Source organism: Salvelinus namaycush, chromosome 7 (assembly GCF_016432855.1).
Source record: "Salvelinus namaycush isolate Seneca chromosome 7, SaNama_1.0, whole genome shotgun sequence".
Taxonomy (NCBI): Eukaryota; Metazoa; Chordata; class Actinopteri; order Salmoniformes; family Salmonidae; genus Salvelinus; species Salvelinus namaycush.
This window is the reverse complement of record NC_052313.1, coordinates 56,664,153-56,689,959: the sequence shown is the minus strand read 5'-3', so window position 1 is coordinate 56,689,959 and position 25,807 is coordinate 56,664,153. Positions and strand designations below refer to the sequence as shown.

The 25,807-nt window shown below is 43.0% G+C and overlaps 1 protein-coding gene across 1 annotated transcript in view; it reads left to right on the top strand.

The window, feature by feature from the left end:
• LOC120050855 (interleukin-1 receptor accessory protein-like 1) overlaps positions 1 to 25,807 on the top strand; it is an 838,450-nt gene that overhangs the window by 82,381 nt on the left and 730,262 nt on the right. The gene's annotated exons all lie outside the window — the stretch shown is intronic.

Sequence of the window (25,807 nt, the reverse complement as noted above, 5' to 3'; positions counted from 1 at the left end):
TTCATAAAGAGGAGCACCCTCCCCCAACCCTTCATAAAGAGGTGCATCCTCCCACTCCCCCAACCCTTCATAAAGAGGAGCATCCTCCCCCAACCCTTCATAAAGAGGTGCATCCTCCCCCAACCCTTCATAAAGAGGAGCATCCTCCCCCAACCCTTCATAAAGAGGAGCATCCTCCCCCAACCCTTCATAAAGAGGAGCATCCTCCCCCAACCCTTCATAAAGAGGAGCATCCTCCCCCAACCCTTCATAAAGAGGAGCATCCCCCCCCAACCCTTCATAAAGAGGAGCACCCTCCCCCAACCCTTCATAAAGAGGTGCATCCTCCCACTCCCCCAACCCTTCATAAAGAGGAGCATCCTCCCCCAACCCTTCATAAAGAGGAGCATCCTCCCCCAACCCTTCATAAAGAGGAGCATCCTCCCCCAACCCTTCATAAAGAGGAGCATCCTCCCCCAACCCTTCATAAAGAGGAGCATCCTCCCCCAACCCTTCATAAAGAGGAGCACCCTCCCACTCCCCCACCCCTTCTTAAAGAGGGAAACAGTAATTCCCTCTGCTAAAGTTTGCACAATGCCTCACTGAATGTAATGGTAAACGATTTCCGGTTTTATGTCCTCCAAACCCAGCAGATGTGATCACTCTTGTGGAAAATAATTAGTCTTGCATTATTACGGTGGCTGGACTGGCGCCCATCAGCACACAAGGGCAATAAGGATCTCATCCTTCACCTCCATCCCCCATCTCCTCCCCCTCCTCTCCTCCTTTACCACCATGCCCCCATCTCCTCCCCCCTCCTCTCCTCCTTCACCACCATGCCCCATCTCCTCCCCCTCCTCTCATCCTTCACCACCATCCCCCCATCTCCTCCCCCTCCTCTCCTCCTTCACCACCATGCCCCCATCTCCTCCCCCTCCTCTCCTCCTTCCCCACCATCCCCCCATCTCCTCCCCCCTTCTCTCCTCCTTCACCACCATCCTCCATCTCCTCCCCCCTTCTCTCCTCCTTCCCCACCATCCTCCATCTCCTCCCCCCTTCTCTCCTCCTTCACCACCATCCTCCATCTCCTCCCCATCCTCTCCTCCTTCCCCACCATCCCCCCATCTCCTCCCCATCCTCTCCTCCTTCCCCACCATCCCCCATCTCCTCCCCCCTTCTCTCCTCCTTCACCACCATGCCCCCATCTCCTCCCCATCCTCTCCTCCTTCCCCACCATCCCCCCATCTCCTCCCCATCCTCTCCTCCTTCACCACCATCCTCCATCTCCTCCCCCCTTCTCTCCTCCTTCCCCACCATCCTCCATCTCCTCCCCCCTTCTCTCCTCCTTCACCACCATCCTCCATCTCCTCCCCCCTTCTCTCCTCCTTCACCACCATCCTCCATCTCCTCCCCCCTTCTCTCCTCCTTCCCCACCATCCTCCATCTCCTCCCCCCTTCTCTCCTCCTTCACCACCATACTCCATCTCCTCCCCCCTTCTCTCTGCTCCCTCAGTGTAAGAGAGGAAGGTCTTCTCAGAGCTAACAATGCAGCCTCTGCTGGGTCAGTGACAGAGAGAGGCTTGCCTCAGACACACACACACACACACAGCTGGTTTGATCTTTTCTAAATGATGTTGGTCCTTTGTGGAGCTGACTGGGTGGGTGACATCCTCTGGCCTCATTGTCCTCCACCAGGCTGACATTTCATCTGTGTCTGATGGAATTGAGGCCTGTGTCAGTCAGACCAGAACAAACAGCGACCACTCAACCAGGCCAGCTGTGTTGCCTGTGTGTTGGTCTCCAAAATGGCACCCTATTCCCAATGTAGTGCACTACTTTTGACCAGAGCCCCTCCTCTCTCTCTAGGCACTGGTCAAAAGGAGGACTAGGGTGTCATTTGGGAGACCAACACACAGGCAACACAGCTGGCCTGGTTGAGTGGTCGCTGTTTGTTCTGGTCTGACTGACACAGGCCTCAATTCCATCAAAAAGGAGAAAAGGAGGAGAGGAAGGGGAGGAGATGGGGTGTCATTTGGCCTAGCAAAATGTAATTGAAAAGACGGCTATGCCCGACAGTCTACGTTCAGTTTTGAAAGTTGAAAATACATATTTTTCATGTCATTTAGGTTTGGATGGAACTTCAAAAAAACGTAATTTCAATGTACTTGCAGGCTTTACATATAGACGCAGTATAAAAAATTGGTCTATGAACAATTTTGTTAACAATCGTACATCACTTCAGTATTTACACATAGTATTTATTTACAACATTCACAGACTAATTGTCTTTATTCCACTACTGAAGAAGCATGACTCTAATAATCTTATTCATATTTTGAGCATCCAGAAGACAAAACATACATGTTGCATTATTTCATGCCTCAATATTAAGTGAATTAATGGTGCAACCAACTGATATACTGTTTTACAGTTATATTGTGTACAAACAATGGAGTAAACAGTTTTATATTTGGGGTTGGATATTGCATCCTATTCTTACTCTTTTAATCAATGGCATCAACATCCTGCAAAACCAATTAACCCAATCAACCGACCAATCAACCGGATCTTGCAAAACAAATGAACAAATATATGCAAAAGCAACACATATCTCGGTCCATATTAGTATGAAAAACAGTATAAATTCAGTATGTATCTTCCACTATGTCAAAAGTGTGCATGGTATGTAAGTTTAGTATCACTTTGCATTAGGTTGGGATGCAGGAAAGTCACATTGTGCTCGCGTTACGTTCAGATCTGCCATGATGGGCATTGAATTTGACATGACAGCCATAAGCAATGTAAAGGGATGGGGTCATTTGGGGGCGTGGCTTTCTGATATTTATTAATTTCTATTTGGGCCTCACACACACTACGCTGCTGTCCAGGTGGACCTGCATCTCTCCCAGCATGCATTACAGCAGCTCTGACAGGGGGAAGTACATCAGGGTCGTGCTCATTAGGCAACAAACAGAAGAAAATGGTGGGACTACACATCAATCAAATGTATTTATAAAACCATTTTTACATCAGCCGATGTCACAAAGTGCTACATAGAAACCCAGCCTAAAACCCCAAACAGCAAGCAATGCAGATGTAGAAGCACGGTGGCTAGGAAAAACTCCCTAGAAAGGCCAAAACCTAGGAAGAAATGTAGAGAGGAACCAGGCTCTGAGGGGTGGCCAGTCCTCTTCTGGCTATGCCGGGTGGAGATTATAACAGTACATGGCTAAGATGTTCAAACGTTCATAGATGACCAGCAGGGTCAAATAATAATAATCACAGTGGTTGTAGAGGGTGCAACAGGTCAGCACCTCAGGAGTAAATGTCAGTTGGCTTTTCATAGCCGATCATTCAGAGTTAGAGACAGCAGGTGCGGTAGAGAGAGAGAGTCTAAAATAGCAGGTCCGGGACAAGGTAGCACGTCCGGTGAACAGGTCAGTGTTCCATAGCCGCAGGCAGAACAGTTGAAACTGGAGCAGCAGCACGACCAGGTGGACTGGGGACAGCAAGGAGTCAATAGGCCAGGTAGTCCTGAGGCATGGTCCTAGGGCTCTGGTCCTCCGAGAGAAGAGAAGGAGAGAAAGAAAGAGAGAGAGAAAGAGAGAAAGACTTAAATTAAATTGCGCAACAGCTTTTTCTAACATTTTTGAGAGCAATGGGAGATTTGATATAGGCCGATAGTTTTTTATATTTTCTGGGTCAAGGTTTGGCTTTTTCAAGAGAGGCTTTATTACTGCCACTTTTAGTAAGTTTGGTACACATCCAGTGGATAGGGAGCTGTTTATTATGTTCAACATAGGAGGGCCAAGCACAGGAAGCAGCTCTTTCAGTAGTTTAGTTTAGAGGCCATTACTATTTTCATCAATGTGTCGAGATATAGTATTAAAAAACTTGAATGTCTCCCTTGATCCTAGGTCCTGGCAGTGTTGTGCAGACTCAGGACAACTGAGCTTTGGAGAAATATGCAGATTTAAAGAGGAGCCCGTAATTTTTCCGTAATTTGCTTTCTAATGATCACGATCTTTCCGTCAAAGAAGTTCATGAATTTTTCACTGCTGAAGTGAAAGCCATCCTCTCTTGGTGAATGCTGCTTTTTAGTTAGCTTTGCGATAGTATCAAAAATACATTTTGGATTGTTCTTATTCTCCTCAATTAAGTTGGAAAAATAGGATGATCGAGCAGCAGTGATGGCTCTTCGATACCTCACGGTACTGTCATTCCAAGCTAATCGGAAGACTTCCAGTTTGGTGTAGCGCCATTTCCGTTCTATTTTTCTGGAAGCTTGCTTCAGGGCACGTGTATTTTCTGTATACCAGGGAGCTAGTTTCTTATAACAATTCATTTTTTGTTTTTAGGGGCGTGACTGCGTCTAGGGTATTACGCAAGGTTAAATTAAGTTCCTCAGTTAGGTGGTTAACCTCTCTGGGATATGTGGGACGGTAGCGTCCCACATAGAGCAAACAATGCTATTATCTGACAATAGCACCCCAGCAAACAAACAATGCTATTATCTGACAATAGCACCCCAGCAAACAATCACAGACCATCATATTTCAACCCTCCCGACGCGACACAAAACGCAGAAATAAAGATATAATTCATGCCTTACCTTTGGCGAGCTTCTTCTGTTGGCACTCCAATATGTCCCATAAACATCACAAATGGTCCTTTTGTTCGATTAATTCCGTCGATATATATCCAAATGTCCATTTATTTGGCGCGTTTGATCTAGAAAAACACCGGTTCCAACTCGCTCAACATGACTACAAAAGTAACCTGTAAGCTTTGTCCAAACATTTCAAACTACTTTTGTAATACAACTTTAGGTATTTTTTAACGTAAATAATCGATAAAATTGAAGACGGGATGATCTGTGTTCAATACCGGAGGAAAACAATGTGTAGCATGCTTTCTGGTCACGCGCCTCTAACAAACAGTACACTTCACTGGAGCCTCATTCTGAACATGGCTACTTCTTCATTTCTCAAAGGAAAAACCTCAACCAATTTCTAAAGACTGTTGACATCCAGTGGAAGCGATAGGAACTGCAGGAAGGTCCCTTAGAAATCTGGATTCCCAATGAAAACCCATTGAAAAGAGAGGGACCTAAAAAAGGGGTTTTGCCTGCCAAATAACTTCTGTTATAGTCACAGACATGATTCAAACAGTTTTAGAAACCTCAGAGTGTCTTCTATCCATGCATATATTAGCATCTGGGACTGAGTAGGAGGCAGTTTACTCTGGGCACACTTTTCATCCAAACGTGAAAATGCTGCCCTCTATCCATAAGAAGTTAACCGATTGTTGCCCTCTGACGTCCTTGGGTACAAAACGCACATTGTCGTTTTCGGTATAATTTTTTTTCCATTTCTCCAATGAACACAACCCAGAGGCTGACAGGTCAGAAAGTAGTGTGAACCGATGTGATGGTGTGACGTGATACTGTGCCGTAGTATTGGGGTGTTACCTGAGCGTAGCATCACTCAGCTGCTGCTCCAGAGGGGGTTGGTCCTAGGGTTGGCACCTGGACACACGCACGCACACACTCACAACATTGTCATAAATACACATATCATCACAACAGTAAAGACTTGGTTGTACACTCACCTGTATAAGTGGTGGTCTCTCCCTGTCTGGAGCCAGGTAGCCCAGAATAATCCTCACCTGTATAAGTGGTGGTCTCTCCCTGTCTGGAGCCAGGTAGCCCAGAAGAATCCTCACCTGTATAAGTGGTGGTCTCTCCCTGTCCTGAGCCAGGTAGCCCAGAATAATCCTCACCTGTATAAGTAGTGGTCTCTCCCTGTCCTGAGCCAGGTAGCCCAGAATAATCCTCACCTGTATAAGTAGTGGTCTCTCCCTGTCCTGAGCCAGGTAGCCCAGAATAATCCTCACCTGTATAAGTAGTGGTCTCTCCCTGTCCTGAGCCAGGTAGCCCAGAATAATCCTCACCTATATAAGTAGTGGTGTCTCCCTGTCCTGGGCCAGGTAGCCCAGAATAATCCTCACCTGTATAAGTAGTGGTGTCTCCCTGTCCTGAGCAAGGTAGCCCAGAATAATCCTCACCTGTATAAGTAGTGGTGTCTCCCTGTCCTGAGCCAGGTAGCCCAGAATAATCCTCACCTGAATAAGTGGTGGTCTCTCCCTGTCCTGAGCCAGTAGCCCAGAATAATCCTCACCTGTATAAGTGGTGGTCTCTCCCTGTCTGGAGCCAGGTAGCCCAGAAGAATGCTATCTGCAGCACCATGTCTGAGCGCGTGCAGGTGGAGAACACACCCTCTGTCACACCATGTCTGAGCGCGTGCAGGTGGAGAACACACCCTCTGCCGCACCATGTCTGAGGGCGTGCAGGAGGACAAGCGAAGGGCCAGCCCCTCAAACACTAACCCTGCAGAAAGAGACACATTATTATGTAACTCTCCTGATGAAGGGAAAAGTGCAGGAGGAACATCGTGTTGAATACTGCCTTGCTAACCACTGTGTCCCTGAACACAGTTCTTCCTCAGTGCATGGGCCACAAAAGTCAGCGAGCAGTCTTTTCCATCTGGTAACAACACATTGTATTGACAGTGAGTGACGCACATAGTAACATACATGTTCAATGTAGACAGTTTAAGTTAAAACAGCCATAAATAGGCCCTTAATCAGAATGTACTCTACTGCATTAAATAATGACTATCGTCTGCATTATATCAATTTGACATACAAACAGATGGATGGAGATACAAACCTCTCAGAGCCTGACAGGTTCTGTCCAGCACAGTCTAAGGGTGTTTATAAAAGCCAATGAAAAGCTTAGTCCCCCCATAATAAAACAAGTATAATGGCAAAGTTATGAGCTTGTCAGTGATATATAACCGAATGGAATAGTTTTTCCTCCATATGAACATGTTTGGTTCTTGTATCGTAACCCATGTATGTAGATACGTATCAGATTGTGCTGAAAGGGAAAGATATACCCCTCGGGGATGTATAGCGTTTTGGAATGAAAACCCTTCAAATGGTTCATTTTATGTTTTCACAACTATGCATCAACCCAACTGTTACAGCATGGTTATGGAGGTAAAAAAAAAAAAACTGTTACAACATGGTTATGGAGGTAAAAAACCCAACTGTTACAACATGGTTATGGGCGTAAAAAAATAAAACTGTTACAACATGGTTATGGAGGTAAAAAACCCAACTGTTAAAACATGGTTATGGGCGTAAAAAAATAAAACTGTTACAACATGGTTATGGAGGTAAAAAAACCAACTGTTACAACATGGTTATGGGCGTAAAAAAATAAAACTGTTACAACATGGTTATGGAGGTAAAAAAAACAACTGTTACAACATGGTTATGGGCGTAAAAAAAAAAACTGTTACAACATGGTTATGGAGGTAAAAAACCCAACTGTTACAACATGGTTATGGAGGTAAAAAACCCAACTGTTACAACATGGTTATGGAGGTAAAAAACCCAACTGTTACAACATGGTTATGGAGGTAAAAAAATAAAACTGTTACAACATGGTTATGGAGGTAAAAAACAACAACTGTTACAACATGGTTATGGGCGTAAAAAAAACAACTGTTACAACATGGTTATGGAGGTAAAAAACCCAACTGTTACAACATGGTTATGGAGGTAAAAAACAACAACTGTTACAACATGGTTATGGAGGTAAAAAAAACAACTGTTACAACATGGTTATGGAGGTAAAAAACAACAACTGTTACAACATGGTTATGGGCGTAAAAAAAAAAAAATTACAACATGGTTATGGAGGTAAAAAAAACAACTGTTACAACATGGTTATGGGCGTAAAAAAACAGCTGTTACAACATGGTTATGGGAGGTAAAAAAACCCAACTGTTACAACATGGTTATGAGAGTTAAAAAAAAAAAACAAATGTTACAACATGGTTATAGGAGGTAAAAAAAAACAACTGTTACAACATGGTTATGGAGGTAAAAAAAAACAACTGTTACAACATGGTTATGGGCGTAAAAAAACCCAAGTGTTACAACATGGTTATGGGCATAAAAAACCCAAGTGTTACAACATGGTTATGGAGGTTAAAAAAAACAACTGTTACAACATGGTTATGGGCATAAAAAACCCAAGTGTTACAACATGGTTATGGAGGTTAAAAAAAACAACTGTTACAACATGGTTATGGGCGTAAAAAAAACAACTGTTACAACATGGTTATGGAGGTAAAAAAAACAACTGTTACAACATGGTTATGGGCGTAAAAAAACAACTGTTACAACATGGTTATGGAGGTAAAAAAAACAACTGTTACAACATGGTTATGGAGGTAAAAAAAAACAACTGTTACAACATGGTTATGGAGGTAAAAAAAAACAACTGTTACAACATGGTTATGGGCGTAAAAAAAACAACTGTTACAACATGGTTATGGGCGTAAAAAAAACAACTGTTACAACATGGTTATGGAGGTAAAAAAAAACAACTGTTACAACATGGTTATGGAGGTAAAAAAAAACAACTGTTACAACATGGTTATGGAGGTAAAAAAAAACAACTGTTACAACATGGTTATGGAGGTAAAAAAAACTGTTACAACATGGTTATGGAGGTAAAAAAAACAACTGTTACAACATGGTTATGGAGGTAAAAAAAACAACTGTTACAACATGGTTATGGAGGTAAAAAAAAACAACTGTTACAACATGGTTATGGAGGTAAAAAAAACAACTGTTACAACATGGTTATGGAGGTAAAAAAAACAACTGTTACAACATGGTTATGGAGGTAAAAAAAACAACTGTTACAACATGGTTATGGAGGTAAAAAAAACAACTGTTACAACATGGTTATGGGGCTAAAAAACCAACTGTTACAACATGGTTATGGAGGTAAAAAAACCAACTGTTACAACATGGTTATGGAGGTAAAAAAAACAACTGTTACAACATGGTTATGGAGGTAAAAAAAACAACTGTTACAACATGGTTATGGGCGTAAAAAAACCAACTGTTACAACATGGTTATGGAGGTAAAAAAAACAATCTGTTACAACATGGTTATGGAGGTAAAAAAACAACTGTTACAACATGGTTATGGGCGTAAAAAAAACAACTGTTACAACATGGTTATGGAGGTAAAAAAAACAACTGTTACAACATGGTTATGGGCGTAAAAAAACAACTGTTACAACATGGTTATGGGCATAAAAAAACAACTGTTACAACATGGTTATGGAGGTAAAAAAAACAACTGTTACAACATGGTTATGGAGGTAAAAAAAACAACTGTTACAACATGGTTATGGAGGTAAAAAAAACAACTGTTACAACATGGTTATGGAGGTAAAAAAAACTGTTACAACATGGTTATGGAGGTAAAAAAAACAACTGTTACAACATGGTTATGGAGGTAAAAAAAACATCTGTTACAACATGGTTATGGAGGTAAAAAAAACATCTGTTACAACATGGTTATGGAGGTAAAAAAAACAACTGTTACAACATGGTTATGGGCGTAAAAAACCCAACTGTTACAACATGGTTATGGAGGTAAAAAAAACATCTGTTACAACATGGTTATGGAGGTAAAAAAAACAACTGTTACAACATGGTTATGGAGGTAAAAAAAACATCTGTTACAACATGGTTATGGACATAAAAAACCCAACTGTTACAACATGGTTATGGAGGTAAAAAAAAAAATGTTACAACATGGTTATGGAGGTAAAAAACAACAACTGTTACAACATGGTTATGGAGGTAAAAAACAACAACTGTTACAACATGGTTATGGAGGTAAAAACAACAACTGTTACAACATGGTTATGGGCGTAAAAAACCCAACTGTTACAACATGGTTATGGAGGTAAAAAAAACAACTGTTACAACATGGTTATGGAGGTAAAAAAAACATGAGGCCACTAGGTCATTTGACTGCAGGAAAAGACTACCAGTTGGTGGTGTGGTGATTGAGTGAATTTTAGTGTATCCTATGTCCACAACCAGCCTTTTACCAAAAAATAGTTACCTAATCCATTGGTAGACAACGCTGGTCCTGGAGAGCAGGACTGCCTTGACAATAATATCATTAGCTAACTATTACAGTTGTCACTCATCAGTTAAGTGAAGTCTGTTAACCTGTCTGACTCTAGCGTTCCGCCAGCGGAACTCCTCCCACATTCCACTGAAAAGGCAGAGCGCGAAATTCAAAATATATTTTTTAGAAATATTTAACTTTCACACATTAACAAGTCCAATACAGCAAATGAAAGGTACACATCTTGTGAATCCAGCCAACATGTCCGATTTTTAAAATGTTTTACAGCGAAAACAGCACGTATATTTATGTTAGCTCACCACCAAATACAAAAAAGGACAGACATTTTTCACAGCACAGGTAGCATGCACAAAGCCAACCTAACTAACCAAGAACCAACCAAACTAACCAAGAAACAACTTCATCAGATGACAGTCTTATAACATGTTACACAATAAATCTATGTTTTGTTCGAAAAATGTGCATATTTGAGGTATAAATCAGTTTTACATTGCAGCTACCATCACAGCTACCGTCAAAAATAGCACCGAAGCAGCCAGAGTAATTATAGAGACCAACGTGGAATACCTAAATACTCATCATAAAACATTTCTGAAAAATGCATCGTGTACAGCAAATGAAAGACAAGCATCTTGTGAATCCAGCCAATATTTCAGATTTTTTAAGTGTTTTACAGCGAAAACACAATATAGCATTATATTAGCTTACTACAATAGACTACCACACTACCGCATTCATTCATCAAGGCACGTTAGCGATAGCAATAGGCACGTTAGCGTTAGCGAATAAACCAGCAAAAGATATTAATTTTCACTAACCTTCATAAACCTTCCTCAGATGACAGTCCTATAACATCAGGTTATACATACACTTATGTTTTGTTCGAAAATGTGCATATTTAGAGCTGAAATCAGTGGTTATCCATTATGCTAACGTAGCTTATTTTTCCCAGAATGTGCGGATATTTCTATTAGACTCTCACCTATTCTGACCAAATAGCTATTCATAAACATTACAAAAAAATACATGTTGTATAGGAAATGATAGATCCACTAGTTCTTAATGCAATCGCAGTGTTAGAATTCTAAAAATATCTTCATTACGACATAAGGCTTATGTTATAGCGAGAGAGTGGCCAAAACCTGGCGCAAAACTACTAGTACACAGTTCGACAGATATATGAAATAGCATCATAAAATGTTTCTTACTTTTGGTGATCTTCCATCAGAATGTTGGACAAGGGGTCCTTTGTCCAGAACAGTCGTTGTTTGGATTTAGAACATCGTTTTTCCCTCTTGAATTAGCAAGCACACTGGCCAAGTGGCGCGAAGCTCTCCATTCTGAACAAAGGGCACACAACGCAACACGCCTAACGTCCCGAATAAATTTCAAAAATCTAATAAAACTATATTGAAAAAACATACTTTACGATGATATTGTCACATGTATCAAATAAAATCAAAGCCGGAGATAGTAGTCGCCTATAACGAAAGCTATTCAGAAGGCAATCCCACTGTCCTCCTCGCGCCTTCCTGAAAACATGAAATCGGTGACACGTCATTCCAAGAGGACGTATTCCATCTCAGACCAAGATAATCACCTCATTTATTCTCTCACTGCATCTTGACATCCAGGGGAAGGTGTATGACGTGCATGTATACTAATAGGTATCATGCCCATTTATAGGCAGGACTTAGAAGAGAGCCTCGATTTCAGACTTTCCACTTCCTGGTCAGGAAGTTTGTGCCAAATGAGTTCTGTTTCACTCACAGATATAATTCAAACGGTTTTAGAAACTAGAGAGTGTTTTCTATCCAATAGTAATAATAATATGCATATTGTACGAGCAAGAATTGAGTACGAGGCCGTTTAAATTGGGCACGTTTTTCCCCCAAAGTGACAACAGCGCCCTCTGTCCTCATCAGGTTAAGGAGAATGCACAACTCCCTCATCTTTGAACTGCATTTGCTAGACACACACACACACACACACACACACACACACACACACACACACACACACACACACACACACACACACACACACACACACACACACACACACACACACACACACACACACACACACAAGAGAGCCAGGGAGAAGCAAAAGCGGGAGGGGCAGAGAGGAGGGTGAAGGTTGCAATTAAATTTGGGTAGGCTGATTCTACAGATTGACAAGCTAATACAAATGGTGCAGTAAGGGCTGTTGCTGTGACCTTATTACCTCCACACCGGCAGTCAGCATGTGGTTTTCCATTGCAAAATGCAATCAAAAACCACATCAAACACTTGTCATCAAAACAGTATTGTGCTTTCACAACTCACCTCACTGTGATTTATCAATTTGAAGAAAGAAGTTCACCAACAGGTTGAAACTGAGTGGAAAACATGGTTGTTGTGGATGTTGTTGTTTCAAAGCCTAACAACAAAATGGACAGCGCTTTGAGTGTGGACTGTATTATTACGCATACTGGATGGACTGGTTACCTTATGCTACACTCCAAACGTTCTATCCATGAGTTTGGGAGAGAATATATAGGCCTAGGAAATGCTATTGGTTCATTGATTGTACAGGGCGGCTTACAGAGTTAACCTACAATTATAGTGAATTTGTATTTGATTTTGAATAGCCTAGTAATAGGGATTTTTTGTTATATTTTCCTAATGAATAGGCAGACATATTACCTTTAGCTACAGGATGTCTCACCACCAGGCTTTTCTCCTCCCCTCTCTCCTTCTTTCCTTTCTGAGAGACATGGGCTATCAACAGTTTAATGAAATGTGTTTTGTTGTGAAAACATGTTACTATCAGTGTTCCCCAACAGATTTCACTAGGTTTCCCAAATGAAGCACTGTGTAGCTGTAGGAACAGGGTTGGAGAGCCCATTGCATACAGAGTTTGGGCGGAATATCACCTGTTGCGGAGAAAGAGGCTGCATTCTCCTCAAGCAGTGGTTGATGTGTGGAGTGAAATAACCTGAGCAGCCTATCTGGCATTCGCTATTGGAGTGCATATGGAAGACATGTCATTTTCCCCTGCTCCTGTTCCTCGGGCCATTCTAAATCAAAACAAATTTGACATATTAGTAAAGACAAGATTCAATTCAGAATAGTCTGATGTGTGAGAATGTGATCACTTGATGAGAGAACAGCATGTGCAGCCGAGTCAAGGAACAGAGCGAAAGCTTTTTTAGCGACTTTCTCAAATCATCAATAACCTATAGTCGCCTCACGCAGTTTTGATTTCTAAGACAGAAGGTTTGTATCAATCACAACTAAAATTGCCAAATATCTCTACATTTAGCCTCTAGGACCTGTTTCAAATGATCTCTTTTACGCTCAACATAGCAGAACATTAAAAAACAAACATTTTATGAATACTTTATTGTCTATATTTCCATAAAGCCACCATCATTTACTCAATATAGACTATGCAATATATGATTATTTTTGTGGATCTCATGTTTTCAATGAGTACAGCAAGCTATCGGTCAGGCTGATCTTCTGCTAAATTTGGACCAAAATGGACTAAACAGCCCAATTTGGAATGGCAATTTTTGAGCAAAATAACGGCCACGATGGACGGACCTGATATCGCCCATAATTTGACATCAGTGGATGTTGCGTACTGAATGGGATAGCACTTTTCTTCCAGGTGGGGGTGTCCCGAGTCACATCGACTCTGATCAGGGTACTCACTTTACTGACTGGCATTCTGTGGCATTCCTCCACCGACCAACAATTCCAGCTTTCACATCCAACCCTGTGACACCTGACATTTAGCTGGCAATGTGATTCCCCTCTGACATCGTCATTCGTAGCTAACGAGAGGGTACATGCCGATGGGCCGGTCGGGGTGTGAGTCACTCATTGAATAGCAACCTCCTCTAGCTCTGGCACTGCCACCTCTCTCTGTCTTTCTTTATCTCTCTCTCTCTATCTATCTATCTATTTTTCTCTCTTTCTCTCTCTCTTTCTCTCTCTCTCTCTATCTATCTTTCTTTCTCTCTTTCTTTCTTTCTTTCTTTCTTTCTTTCTCTCTCTCTCTCTCTCTCTCTCGTTCTCTCTATCTCGCTCTCTTTCTCTCTCTCTCTTTCTCTCTTTCTCTCTTTCCTCCCTTCTCTCTCTCTCTATCTCTCGTTTCCATGTGAATTCTCAACCTGAGAGCTGTAAACACACCAGTCAACCTACAGCAGTTCAAATAGAGACAGAATAGTAGACTCTCTCACAAGTAGGTCACCATCATAGAGTTGGGAAAGACGATCATCCCTTCCCGTTTAAGAACAGATCATATTTGTATCAACACTCTCCATACAGTTACTTCAAAGTTCATTGTTCCAGTATCCCTTTTCTCTTCCTTCCAACTCTTTTTTAGGTCGATGTGGTAAATGACAATGTTCTGAAATGGCTCAGGTACCATTTAGATTGATGAGTATTGGTTGCTATGTGGGAAAGGTGTACAGAGGTCAGAGAGACACATGTCGTGGTAATTTCCTGTATTACTACGTGATGAGAGAGCAAACCACACACAAGTCAGGGTTATATTATAAAGTCCATCTTTAGTTATATGAGCTTCACCATAGCCCCTTTGACTCTCAGATCAATTCAGTCTCTATAAATTAATTCTCTGAGAGTCCTTACAAAACAATTCTTAGTATCTTTTATAGCCAAGATACACCCCTCTCAACTTACATGACGAACCACAGATCTTAGGAACAGTTCACAAAGAACATTTCAGTTTGGTCTCCTAAGACTAGATTCTAATCTCGTTCTTGGTACCACTTAGTACGAAAACATTACCTCATCCAATTGCATATATCAATTGTCAATTCTAGATACTCCCATCTCAAATACCCCCCCTCCTGGACAAGCTCAGAAAGGAGAGTGATTCTCTAGGTCATATACCAGGTCAAGATTCATACAACATCAGAGGGGTAATACAATGATTCCAGACACTGCCATACTCCTCCCCCCAATGGGAAAAGAAGTGAGTGACTAGCGTACAGACATAGTGGAGCCCTTCTCCCTTTCTGATATTCTGCATATTATGAAAGTAAATAAGTAAATAAAGTAAACATCTTATTTATCTATGTTATCTAACTAATTCTGATTCAGCTACGACACAAGTTTTAGATGAGGGAGAAGATGGTGCAAAAACCAGAGGGTAGAGGACAGGAATGACCAATACCAAGAATCCATCACATCCCCAGTCTTATTCCACGCTCTTTCTCTGGCATGTCATGCCATACATGGAAACACTATAGTCAGAGTAAGCAAGGCCCAGGATGGAATTCCTTTAGCTTTGTCCGACATGTTGTGTCTGACCTTCAGCAGAACCAGTACATTATGTGACCACTCCATCAAGAGTACATCCGGTGAACTTCAGGGAATAAAAAGGACCTCTACTGTCCTTTCAACTTTTTAAACACCTGTACTGTTCAGTGTCCTTTTCAAAGGCATTGACTCCAGTGAGTTACCTATGAAAAGCCTTTCCTGTGCATGTCGTACTATATAAATGCCACCAGCTCTGGAATATTTCCCATCCCCACTCCTTTAGCTCAGCCCTAGATAGTTCTCTTACTGTGATGAAGACAGTACTTTGAATTAAAGCATGTCTTAGAACAGCAGTACTGAGGAAGGACAGGGAAGCTGGGAAGCTCCTGTGAAACTGCGGCGGTGGCGGTAAGGAACTCTGCCATTTTCACAGTCGAATGCCCGTCTCTTCCTCATCTCTGCCAGGCAGCGCACTGCACTGCAGCTGACTGCCTCTCCCTCTCTCTTCATCTCTCTCTCTCCCTCTTTCTTCCTCTCTCCTTCTTTCTAAATGTCACAGTGGCAGCCGAGCTCCGCGCAATGCCAAGAGTTCAGAGCTCCCAGATCAATATTACATCATTTCTCTCAATTAGGACATATTTATTCCCCTCAAGTTATTGTATGTCTGAGTGGATTCCATCTGCATTCCGGACACGTCTCCAGAGAGATCCAACAACAGCCACAGTCGCTAGGGGAGATGGAGGGGGAGAAAGAAATCATTTAAGATTCAGACTGTGGGTGAAATATGATGGTGTCTTACCTTGGGTTATTACAGATGAAAGTGGGATGTAAGAGAAGGAACACTGTCCCAAATGGTTAATATTATGCCCTGCAGGACTACCAACATTAATCCTGTCTGTCATTTTATGGTAGTGGGGAAAAGTGGGAGGGGTATTCTAATTAGAGGGTGAACTTTACCTCCTACTGGGGTTTTACAGAAGGATCTTAATTAGGTTGATAGATCCTGGCCATACTGGAACCCATCTCATCTCCAGCAGACTAAATGAGAACAATTGCATTGAACTCCCATCATAGAACTGTTTAAGATATATGTGATACTGTGATTTACCTATTCAAACTGGTTCCTTGTGTTCTGAGAATGTTCTGCCATTGGGTGTAGCTAGAACTACTCTGACTTTATCAGGAGATGTAGCTAGAACTTCTCTGACGTTATCAGAGGGTGTAACTAGAACTACTCTGACTTTATCAAGAGGTGTAGCTAGAACGACTCTGACTTTATCAGGAGGTGTAGCTAGAACTACTCTGACTTTATCAGGAGGTGTAGCTAGAACTACTCTGACTTTATCAGGAGGTGTAGCTAGAACTACTCTGACTTTATCAGGAGGTGTAGCTAGAACTACTCTGACTTTATCAGGAGGTGTAGCTAGAACTACTCTGACTTTATCAGGAGGTGTAGCTAGAACTTCTCTGACTTTATCCGGAGGTGTAGCTAGAACTTCTCTGACTTTATCAGGAGGTGTAGCTAGAACTACTCTGACTTTATCAGGAGGTGTAGCTAGAACTACTCTGACTTTATCAGGAGGTGTAGCTAGAACTTCTCTGACTTTATCAGGAGGTGTAGCTAGAACGACTCTGACTTTATCAAGAGGTGTAGCTAGAACTACTCTGACTTTATCAAGAGGTGTAGCTAGAACGACTCTGACTTTATCAGGAGGTGTAGCTAGAACGACTCTGACTTTATCAGGAGGTGTAGCTAGAACTACTCTGACTTTATCAGGAGGTGTAGCTAGAACTACTCTGACTTTATCAGGAGGTGTAGCTAGAACTACTCTAACTTTATCAGGAGGTGTAGCTAGAACTACTCTGACTTTATCAGGAGGTGTAGCTAGAACTACTCTAACTTTATCAGGAGGTGTAGCTAGAACTACTCTGACTTTATCAGGAGGTGTAGCTAGAACTACTCTGACTTTACCAGGAGGTGTAGCTAGAACTACTCTGACTTCATCAGGAGGTGTAGCTAGAACTACTCTGACTTTACCAGGAGGTGTAGCTAGAACTACTCTGACTTTATCAGGAGGTGTAGCTAGAACTACTCTGACATTATCAGGAGGTGTAGCTAGAACTACTCTGACTTTATCAGGAGGTGTAGCTAGAACTACTCTGACTTTATCAGGAGGTGTAGCTAGAACTTCTCTGACTTTATCAGGAGGTGTAGCTAGGACTACTCTGACTTTATCAGGAGGTGTAGCTAGAACTACTCTGACTTTATCAGGAGGTGTAGCTAGAACTTCTCTGACTTTATCAGGAGGTGTAGCTAGAACTACTCTGACTTTATCAGGAGGTGTAGCTAGAACTACTCTGACTTTACCAGGAGGTGTAGCTAGAACTACTCTGACTTTATCAGAGGGTGTAACTAGAACTACTCTGACTTTATCAAGAGGTGTAGCTAGAACTACTCTGACTTTATCAGGAGGTGTAGCTAGAACTACTCTGACTTTATCAGGAGGTGTAGCTAGAACTACTCTGACTTTATGAGGCGGTGTAGCTAGAATTTCTCTGACTTTATACTCCAGGAATTCCCACCACCTACAATTACCTCCAGTTGAGCTGGTTTAATACGTCTTGCATTACTGTTCAATAAACTAAAACTGTTCAAGTTAGTACACACCACACCAGTCAGTATGAACAATGGTTAGGCTTATAAATGATGGTTAAATGAATTACATCCACAGGGTCGTTTCCTCAATTCTTCCAAAGCATCCACTTTCTGCTATACGTTCTTCTGTTTTTCTCAGCTCTCCTCTGTTACCCTGAAGCTCTGTAATTAGCTCGTGCTCAGCGCCTTCGGTGACTCAGACAGTACAGACACCACCGTTGCTTTGTACTGTAGCTGGCTGGCTGGCTGCCCGTCTTCCTACCACTACCCCAGTCCAACCGTTAGTCATCCACCCAGAGGCTCTCAACCGTCCACTTATAGAACTGCAGCATGGATGCCAGGGATACAGTATGTATGGCATAGCAGATGCTTTTATCCTAAGCTAAGTAGATCCTAGTAGAGCGTATTTTGTTAGTATGACCCCAGCGGGAATCGAACCCACGACCCTGGCGTTGCTAGCACCGCCAGGGTCGTGGCGGTCTTACTGTGTAATGCCCCTGGTGTTAGTCAGCTTTTAGTGTTGAGGTTCCAGTCAGGTACTATGCTGTAGTTCCCTGTGGATTGGATTAGCCCTGCTTAACCCCAGTCTAACACTCACCTTGTCTCAGGAAGAGATTAAATGGCAGAGCGGTATCTCTCAACCTCAGCTGTAGTAAATAGTGAGAGGTATTTGGGGTGGTCCTTGTGGGTATAACTTGAAATAACCACCCAAAAAAGATCATACATTTTATTTGTTTTTCTGTATCTTTCATCTTTTGGATTGTTGTAGTTGTGTAGTATGAGGTAAATATTGGAAGTTTGGACCGTGTACTGAAATAAACTTCACATGGCATGAAAGCTGAGCCCGGGCCAACGCAGAGAAGAGAAAACCCGAAATTAGAAATGACAAGGAATGACAAGGAAACGACAGCTTCCTCAGAACCTGAACATAGGAAGGCTGACGTTTGGCTTTGAAAGCTGCTCCAATTCTGACTGCTTTACATAACTAAAACTAATCCAAACTATCACCGGCGAGAAATAGACACAGCAAACTTTTCCTTGTTCTTCGCCCCCCCCGAACTGCATCCATCTCAATTTCGGGAGTTCAGAAGAGTTCATTCAGCAAAGTTGCCAGTTAGTGATGCCAAGGTAACTTTGTTGCCCAGGGCTTGACCTTGGCTTGGTGTGTCCTGTGTCATGGTGTTGGTCAAATAGGGGGGGGGGGCAGTTTAGAGGACACGGCTCTGTGAATTCAGAGCCATACGGTGCATATGTGGTGGGGAGGGAAGGGGGACAGAGCAGAGAGCTGTGATGCTGGGCCAGAGAGCTGGAGGGTTGGGAGGGCAGGAGAGAGGAAAGGAGGAGGACGAGGAGAAGAGAGGAGGGTCTGTGGTGATACTGTGACAGAAAACAGCGACCAGTCACACATAAGAACACAGTCTGTCACAGTCAAATGTCACAGTCCAGCTAGCATGGTCTTTCAGGCCAGGGTAACATGACTGGCCCAAACCTTTTACTTGCTGTATGGTGTTCAGCTCTGCACTATCACTCCCCACCATGTCATGGTCCGTGACACAATGTGACCTTTCCTGTTGTGGAAACATGGAAGGTGAATAGATTACAAAAGCAGTTGAATAGTCCCTTGATATACCCAAGAACAGCATTCGATTTTACACGATCCAGCCAAATTGCAGGGATTGAGAAATATTGAAACCAAAATTATTCAACACCTCATAAAGGGTGACAGACTATTTAATATTCAGAGAGAGTGAATAGTCTTTCATTTGTCCATTGAATCCCAAGTGCTTGCTTTGTGTACCGGATCCATTTTATCAACATGAAGCTTCAACACCATCCAAAACCCTATCATCAGAGAACAGTGTAGTCCCTTGCCTGAGAGGAGGTGTGTTGTGGGGTTCTGCCTGCCTGCACTCTATTGTATTGGTGTTGTCAGTGTTTTCGAGGGCGGGGATTGGCCCGGTTTAGAGGACATGACTCTGTGACTCATCCTGAAGGGGGGGGGACAGGAGTCAGGGACCGTGGTCCGTGACATACTCCCATCTTGCACCAGGGCAGTTATTACTGGAGACAACAGTTGATTCGAAGTCCCTGGCTCCCCTGGCTATAGACTCACACACACACACACAAACACACACTCTCTCACACACACACAGACACACACTCTCACGCACACACACAAACACACACACACACACACACACAATCACAAACACACACACACACACACACACACACACACACAAGCTCACACACAAACACACACACAAGCTCACAAACACACACACACAAACACACACACACAAACACACACAAGTACACACAACCATAGCCGCAGGAAGTAGGGGTGCTGAAAAATCGGAATGTTAAAACTAAATAAAACATTATTTTTCTTTCACAAAAGTAGTTCACTGGGCCTTTACTATTCCTGTATTAGTGGACCCATACAGCCGTTTGCAGTGCGGGGAGAAATGTTTTTTTTCCACCAGCAATTATTGACAGAAGCGTCATGGGGAATACTTAGCTTCCGTTTTGATGTGTGCTTGGTTCCAGGCAACAGGCTGGGCTGCATGCTTTCTGTAAAACTCCCCTCACTGCACTCAAATGACCGACCAGCATCCCCACTGACTCTGTTTGGACCCACTAAATGAGCAGTTTCCGAGCCTCACAACAGAACTGCAACCTTGAATCGATGATGTGAATTAAAAATGACTCAATAATTATTGAATTCATTGGCTTTGATGCAGATTCAAACAACGTCAGCACAGCTGGGTAGAAGGGCTAATACTAAGTGATTACAACTGCAGGGGGGCGGTCTTGAACTATAATTATTTGCATTTTGTTTACTTTATCCAACCATTTTAAACATAATAATTTCAGCATATTGGATCATGTGTTGTCTGTGCATACCTGTATGTGGTATACTGTGTCCACAGGTTTAAGAGACTATTAAAATGGTTCCTTTGCCTCAGACTTCCTATCCAGTCTCATGTTTGCAGGAGATGTAGCACATCTCAGAGTGATCCATGGCCTGTCAGTCCAGAGGGCTTTCTTCTCTGAGCCAACTCATGCCTTGGAATACCAGGGTTAGGCACTGTACATCACACCGCATGCAGCTGCCAGAACTCCTAATGTATGAAGGAATATTGTTGAACATAAAGACCAAAATTGAATTTTCATATTCCTCTAAATACGTTGGGAAAAATTTATTCATTTGGTAATTTTAATTTAGCACCAACTCAGTAGCCTTGTGGTGGTTCAACCAACTCAGTAGCCTTGTGGTGGTTCAACCAACCTAGTAGCCTTGTGGTGGTTCAACCAACCTAGTAGCCTTGTGGTGGTTCAACCAACTCAGTAGCCTTGTGGTGGTTCAACCAACTCAGTAGCCTTGTGGTGGTTCAACCAACTCAGTAGCCTTGTGGTGGTTCAACCAACCTAGTAGCCTTGTGGTGGTTCAACCAACTCAGTAGCCTTGTGGTGGTTCAACCAACCTAGTAGCCTTGTGGTGGTTCAACCAACTCAGTAGCCTTGTGGTGGTTCAACCAACCTAGTAGCCTTGTGGTGGTTCAACCAACTCAGTAGCCTTGTGGTGGTTCAACCAACTCAGTAGCCTTGTGGTGGTTCAACCAACTCAGTAGCCTTGTGGTGGTTCAACAAACCTAGTAGCCTTGTGGTGGTTCAACCAACTCAGTAGCCTTGTGGTGGTTCAACCAACTCAGTAGCCTTGTGGTGGTTCAACCAACTCAGTAGCCTTGTGGTGGTTCAACCAACTCAGTAGCCTTGTGGTGGTTCAACCAACTCAGTAGCCTTGTGGTGGTTCAACAAACCTAGTAGCCTTGTGGTGGTTCAACCAACTCAGTAGCCTTGTGGTGGTTCAACCAACTCAGTAGCCTTGTGGTGGTTCAACCAACTCAGTAGCCTTGTGGTGGTTCAACCAACCTAGTAGCCTTGTGGTGGTTCAACCAACTCAGTAGCCTTGTGGTGGTTCAACCAACCTAGTAGCCTTGTGGTGGTTCAACCAACTCAGTAGCCTTGTGGTGGTTCAACCAACTCAGTAGCCTTGTGGTGGTTCAACCAACTCAGTAGCCTTGTGGTGGTTCAACCAACTCAGTAGCCTTGTGGTGGTTCAACCAACTCAGTAGCCTTGTGGTGGTTCAACCAACTCAGTAGCCTTGTGGTGGTTCAACCAACCTAGTAGCCTTGTGGTGGTTCAACCAACTCAGTAGCCTTGTGGTGGTTCAACCAACCTAGTAGCCGTGTGGTGGTTCAACCAACTCAGTAGCCTTGTGGTGGTTCAACCAACCTAGTAGCCTTGTGGTGGTTCAACCAACTCAGTAGCCTTGTGGTGGTTCAACCAACTCAGTAGCCTTGTGGTGGTTCAACCAACTCAGTAGCCTTGTGGTGGTTCAACCAACTCAGTAGCCTTGTGGTGGTTCAACCAACTCAGTAGCCTTGTGGTGGTTCAACCAACTCAGTAGCCTTGTGGTGGTTCAACCAACTCAGTAGCCTTGTGGTGGTTCAACCAACTCAGTAGCCTTGTGGTGGTTCAACTAACTCAGTAGCCTTGTGGTGGTTCAACCAACCTAGTAGCCGTGTGGTGGTTCAACCAACTCAGTAGCCTTGTGGTGGTTCAACCAACTCAGTAGCCTTGTGGTGGTTCAACCAACTCAGTAGCCTTGTGGTGGTTCAACCAACTCAGTAGCCTTGTGGTGGTTCAACCAACTCGGTAGCCTTGTGGTTATAGTGTCCGCCCTTAGATTGGAAGGCTACTTACTTTCCTTACTAACCACCTCAGTAGTGCTGGCTACACGTGTAGTAGCCCCTATTGGTGCATACTGCATGGCGTGCTGTAAAAGGTAACACGGCTTACCTATGCGTGTCACCAGTGTTGTTGAAGTGGCATCAAAGTGCTGTAGGCTCATATCAACATGCTTTATATATCAAACTAATGACATTCAACCATTTTAGTTATGTCATCTAAGCTGATAAATAAGTTATATGTCTGTTCATACAGCAGTATACTTGACATGTCCTATTTTAAACCGGAATGTTATTAGACTTTAAGAATTTAAATCAATTTTAGCTGATAACATTTCATTTGACATTTGAGGTGAATTGATGGGTTAGAAAATCTCAATCTCCATCTCTAGCCTCGTTTCATTTCCTCAACGTATTTAGTCTGATGTTTATGTGTATCAATATGGATTGACTCAATCAATCAATTCTGCATTGCTTCAGAGAAGATAACCGGCGTCCATTTTAATCTATTAGTTGGTTTTCTCCACTGGTTTATTTGGGATAAGAATATGTGTTAGAATATGATATCATGAATAGAATATTATTAGGACTTGGCCATTATTTGTCTCTTCAGGTAGGTATGTTTCATCAGAGGTAGAGAGAGAGGCCTTCAAAGTCAGAGGCAGCTGCTGTGTTGTACCAACGACGTGAAAGTGGCTCTGGGGCTTTCATGGTGTTGTGCTCCTTTGTGTTATTTTGGGGTTTGATTTGAATTGAAGTTCATCTGTCCTACTTTTCTCATTCCCCAAAGTGAACTTGAGGCATTTTGCGGTAGGATCCAGACTGTTGTGAGCAGTACACATTACACAGCTACCGCACCGTCGACCAATCAGAGCTCTTGTTCTAACTCTCTTCTCAGCCATCTGGTCCTGCTTGTGGCATCTCTCTCTGTCTCTCTCTGTTTGTCTCTCTCTCTGTCTGTCTCTCTCTCTCTGTCTCTCTCTCTCTCTGTCTCTCTCTGTTTGTCTCTCTCTCTGTCTGTCTGTCTCTGTCTCTGTCTCTGTCTCTGTCTCTGTCTCTGTCTCTGTCTCTGTCTCTGTCTCTGTCTCTGTCTCTGTCTCTCTGTCTCTCTGTCTCTCTGTCTCTCTGTCTCTCTCTGTCTCTCTCTGTCTCTCTCTGTCTCTCTCTGTCTCTCTGTCTCTCTGTCTCTCTCTGTCTCTCTCTGTCTCTCTCTGTCTCTCTGTCTCTGTCTCTGTCTCTGTCTCTGTCTCTCTCTCTCCCTCTTTCTCTCTTTCCTTTTGGTTTGAGTGTCACCTCATGCATTGATTCTCACTGTACATGACTAGAACAGCACTCTCCCAAAGGACTGTTACATTATTGATGTCCGGCACCGTTCCTCACAAGGAAAAAACTGTGACAGCGGGAGAAAACTTTCTGGCTTTATCCCCAAATAATGCACGGCCATTTTGACTCGGCATTCAGCAGCAGATGATTTTTGGCCCTTTTAGCTATTCCTGGAAGAAGAAAAAAATGTGTGATCCTTCAATTAGGCCTGCCAATATGTTAATATAACATGTGCCTGTTTTGTTCCCAGTCCCTTTGATATTTTCATAAATCTTCAAACCTTTACTGCGGTAAATGCCTGGACCACTCATTCTATTCTCATTCCCATATGGAAATTTGCTGAACACACACACACGTGCGCGCACACACACATAAAACAAAAACACACAAATACACACACAGATCTGATCAATAACTATTACACAGGTAGATCCAGTCCCTACTATAGGCTAGAGTTAACTCTCTCCCTCAGGCCCCTGCACTGGTCTTTCTCATGGTTAATCAGATTACGGAAAAGTTATTGAGTTCTCTGGCTTTGAAATCTCTATTCAGGTACCCTCAGTGACTGATTGTCTAGCAGCAGCAGATTGTATTGTACCTGGAAGGTTAATGACAGTACTGGTGCAACACAACAGAATGGATGGCCCTATACTGTAATATGCACATCGGGAGGTCCTGCTATTTCACATCTCCAACCCCCAGAACCATGGAATGACTGCAGTGACCCTGGGACATAGCTATTGAAGTGCTCCCGACCCGGGCATCTGCATTTTAGCTTGATTCATCGTTGGACAATCATTCTGATTGTCCAATGATCCTATTGATGGAAAAGAACTTCTCCATGGGGGGTAGCCATGAATTCAGCCACACTCACTGTAAAGACAGCGGGCATTCATTTCATTTCAACGATTATGACTAGCGATGGATTCAGGGCAATGACCTGTGATCTACTGAAGTACCGTGACCGCCAGAGGACAGACATGAATTGAGCAATTACCCATAGAACAAGATGTTAATCCCAAACAAAAGCTGATTGGAGGAGGAGTAATCAAAGCCAGTGAGGAGTATGGGCACTTCCTTCCCTTCTCTCAGCAGGCCAGTGATTGGATTAGACTCTCATGCAAAAACAGACCAGATGTATTTTCAGAGTTACATTTTGTGTTTGAATAGAAAATAGATTGATCTGGGAAATACATTTCCATGGAGGAGTTTCAATATTGAGTACTGTCTTTCCTTCAGTAGTTAGCTTCAGGCTTTTGGAAGGAAGAATCTGACAGATCAGTGTCTTCTTAAAGCTGGGTGTTGAGTTTTCAGATGCACAACATGTCGTGATTGACAGCTCTGAAGATCGGTTGCCATGGGCATCTCTGATCCAGTCTGGCTGATGATGTCATCAAGGCACGCCACATCCACCTGCTGCAGCAGCAGTTGCTATGGAGACCTAGTTTTGTGGTGCAGGAATGCAGCCCTGAAGCAGACAGAGGCACCGAGAGCGTCAGACCGCGTAAGGAGAACCACCGTTCACTAGGATTTACTGTAAGTGTGCTGACGTTGTCACAGCGTTGCTCACAGATTTCCAGGTTTGAGTTCATACCAAGTAATACGATGGCTGCGTAATGTAGGTTGTATGGTGTTACGCAATGAAAAGAACATGACCCATGTAGTGTGTAAACAGGAGATAACTGGATGTGCTGGTGAACCTCATCCTCTGCAATGATCCAGCTTACTACATGAGCTGGCAGGGCTTTATAACACCTGGCTTTACAGATGAAATGTCACAAA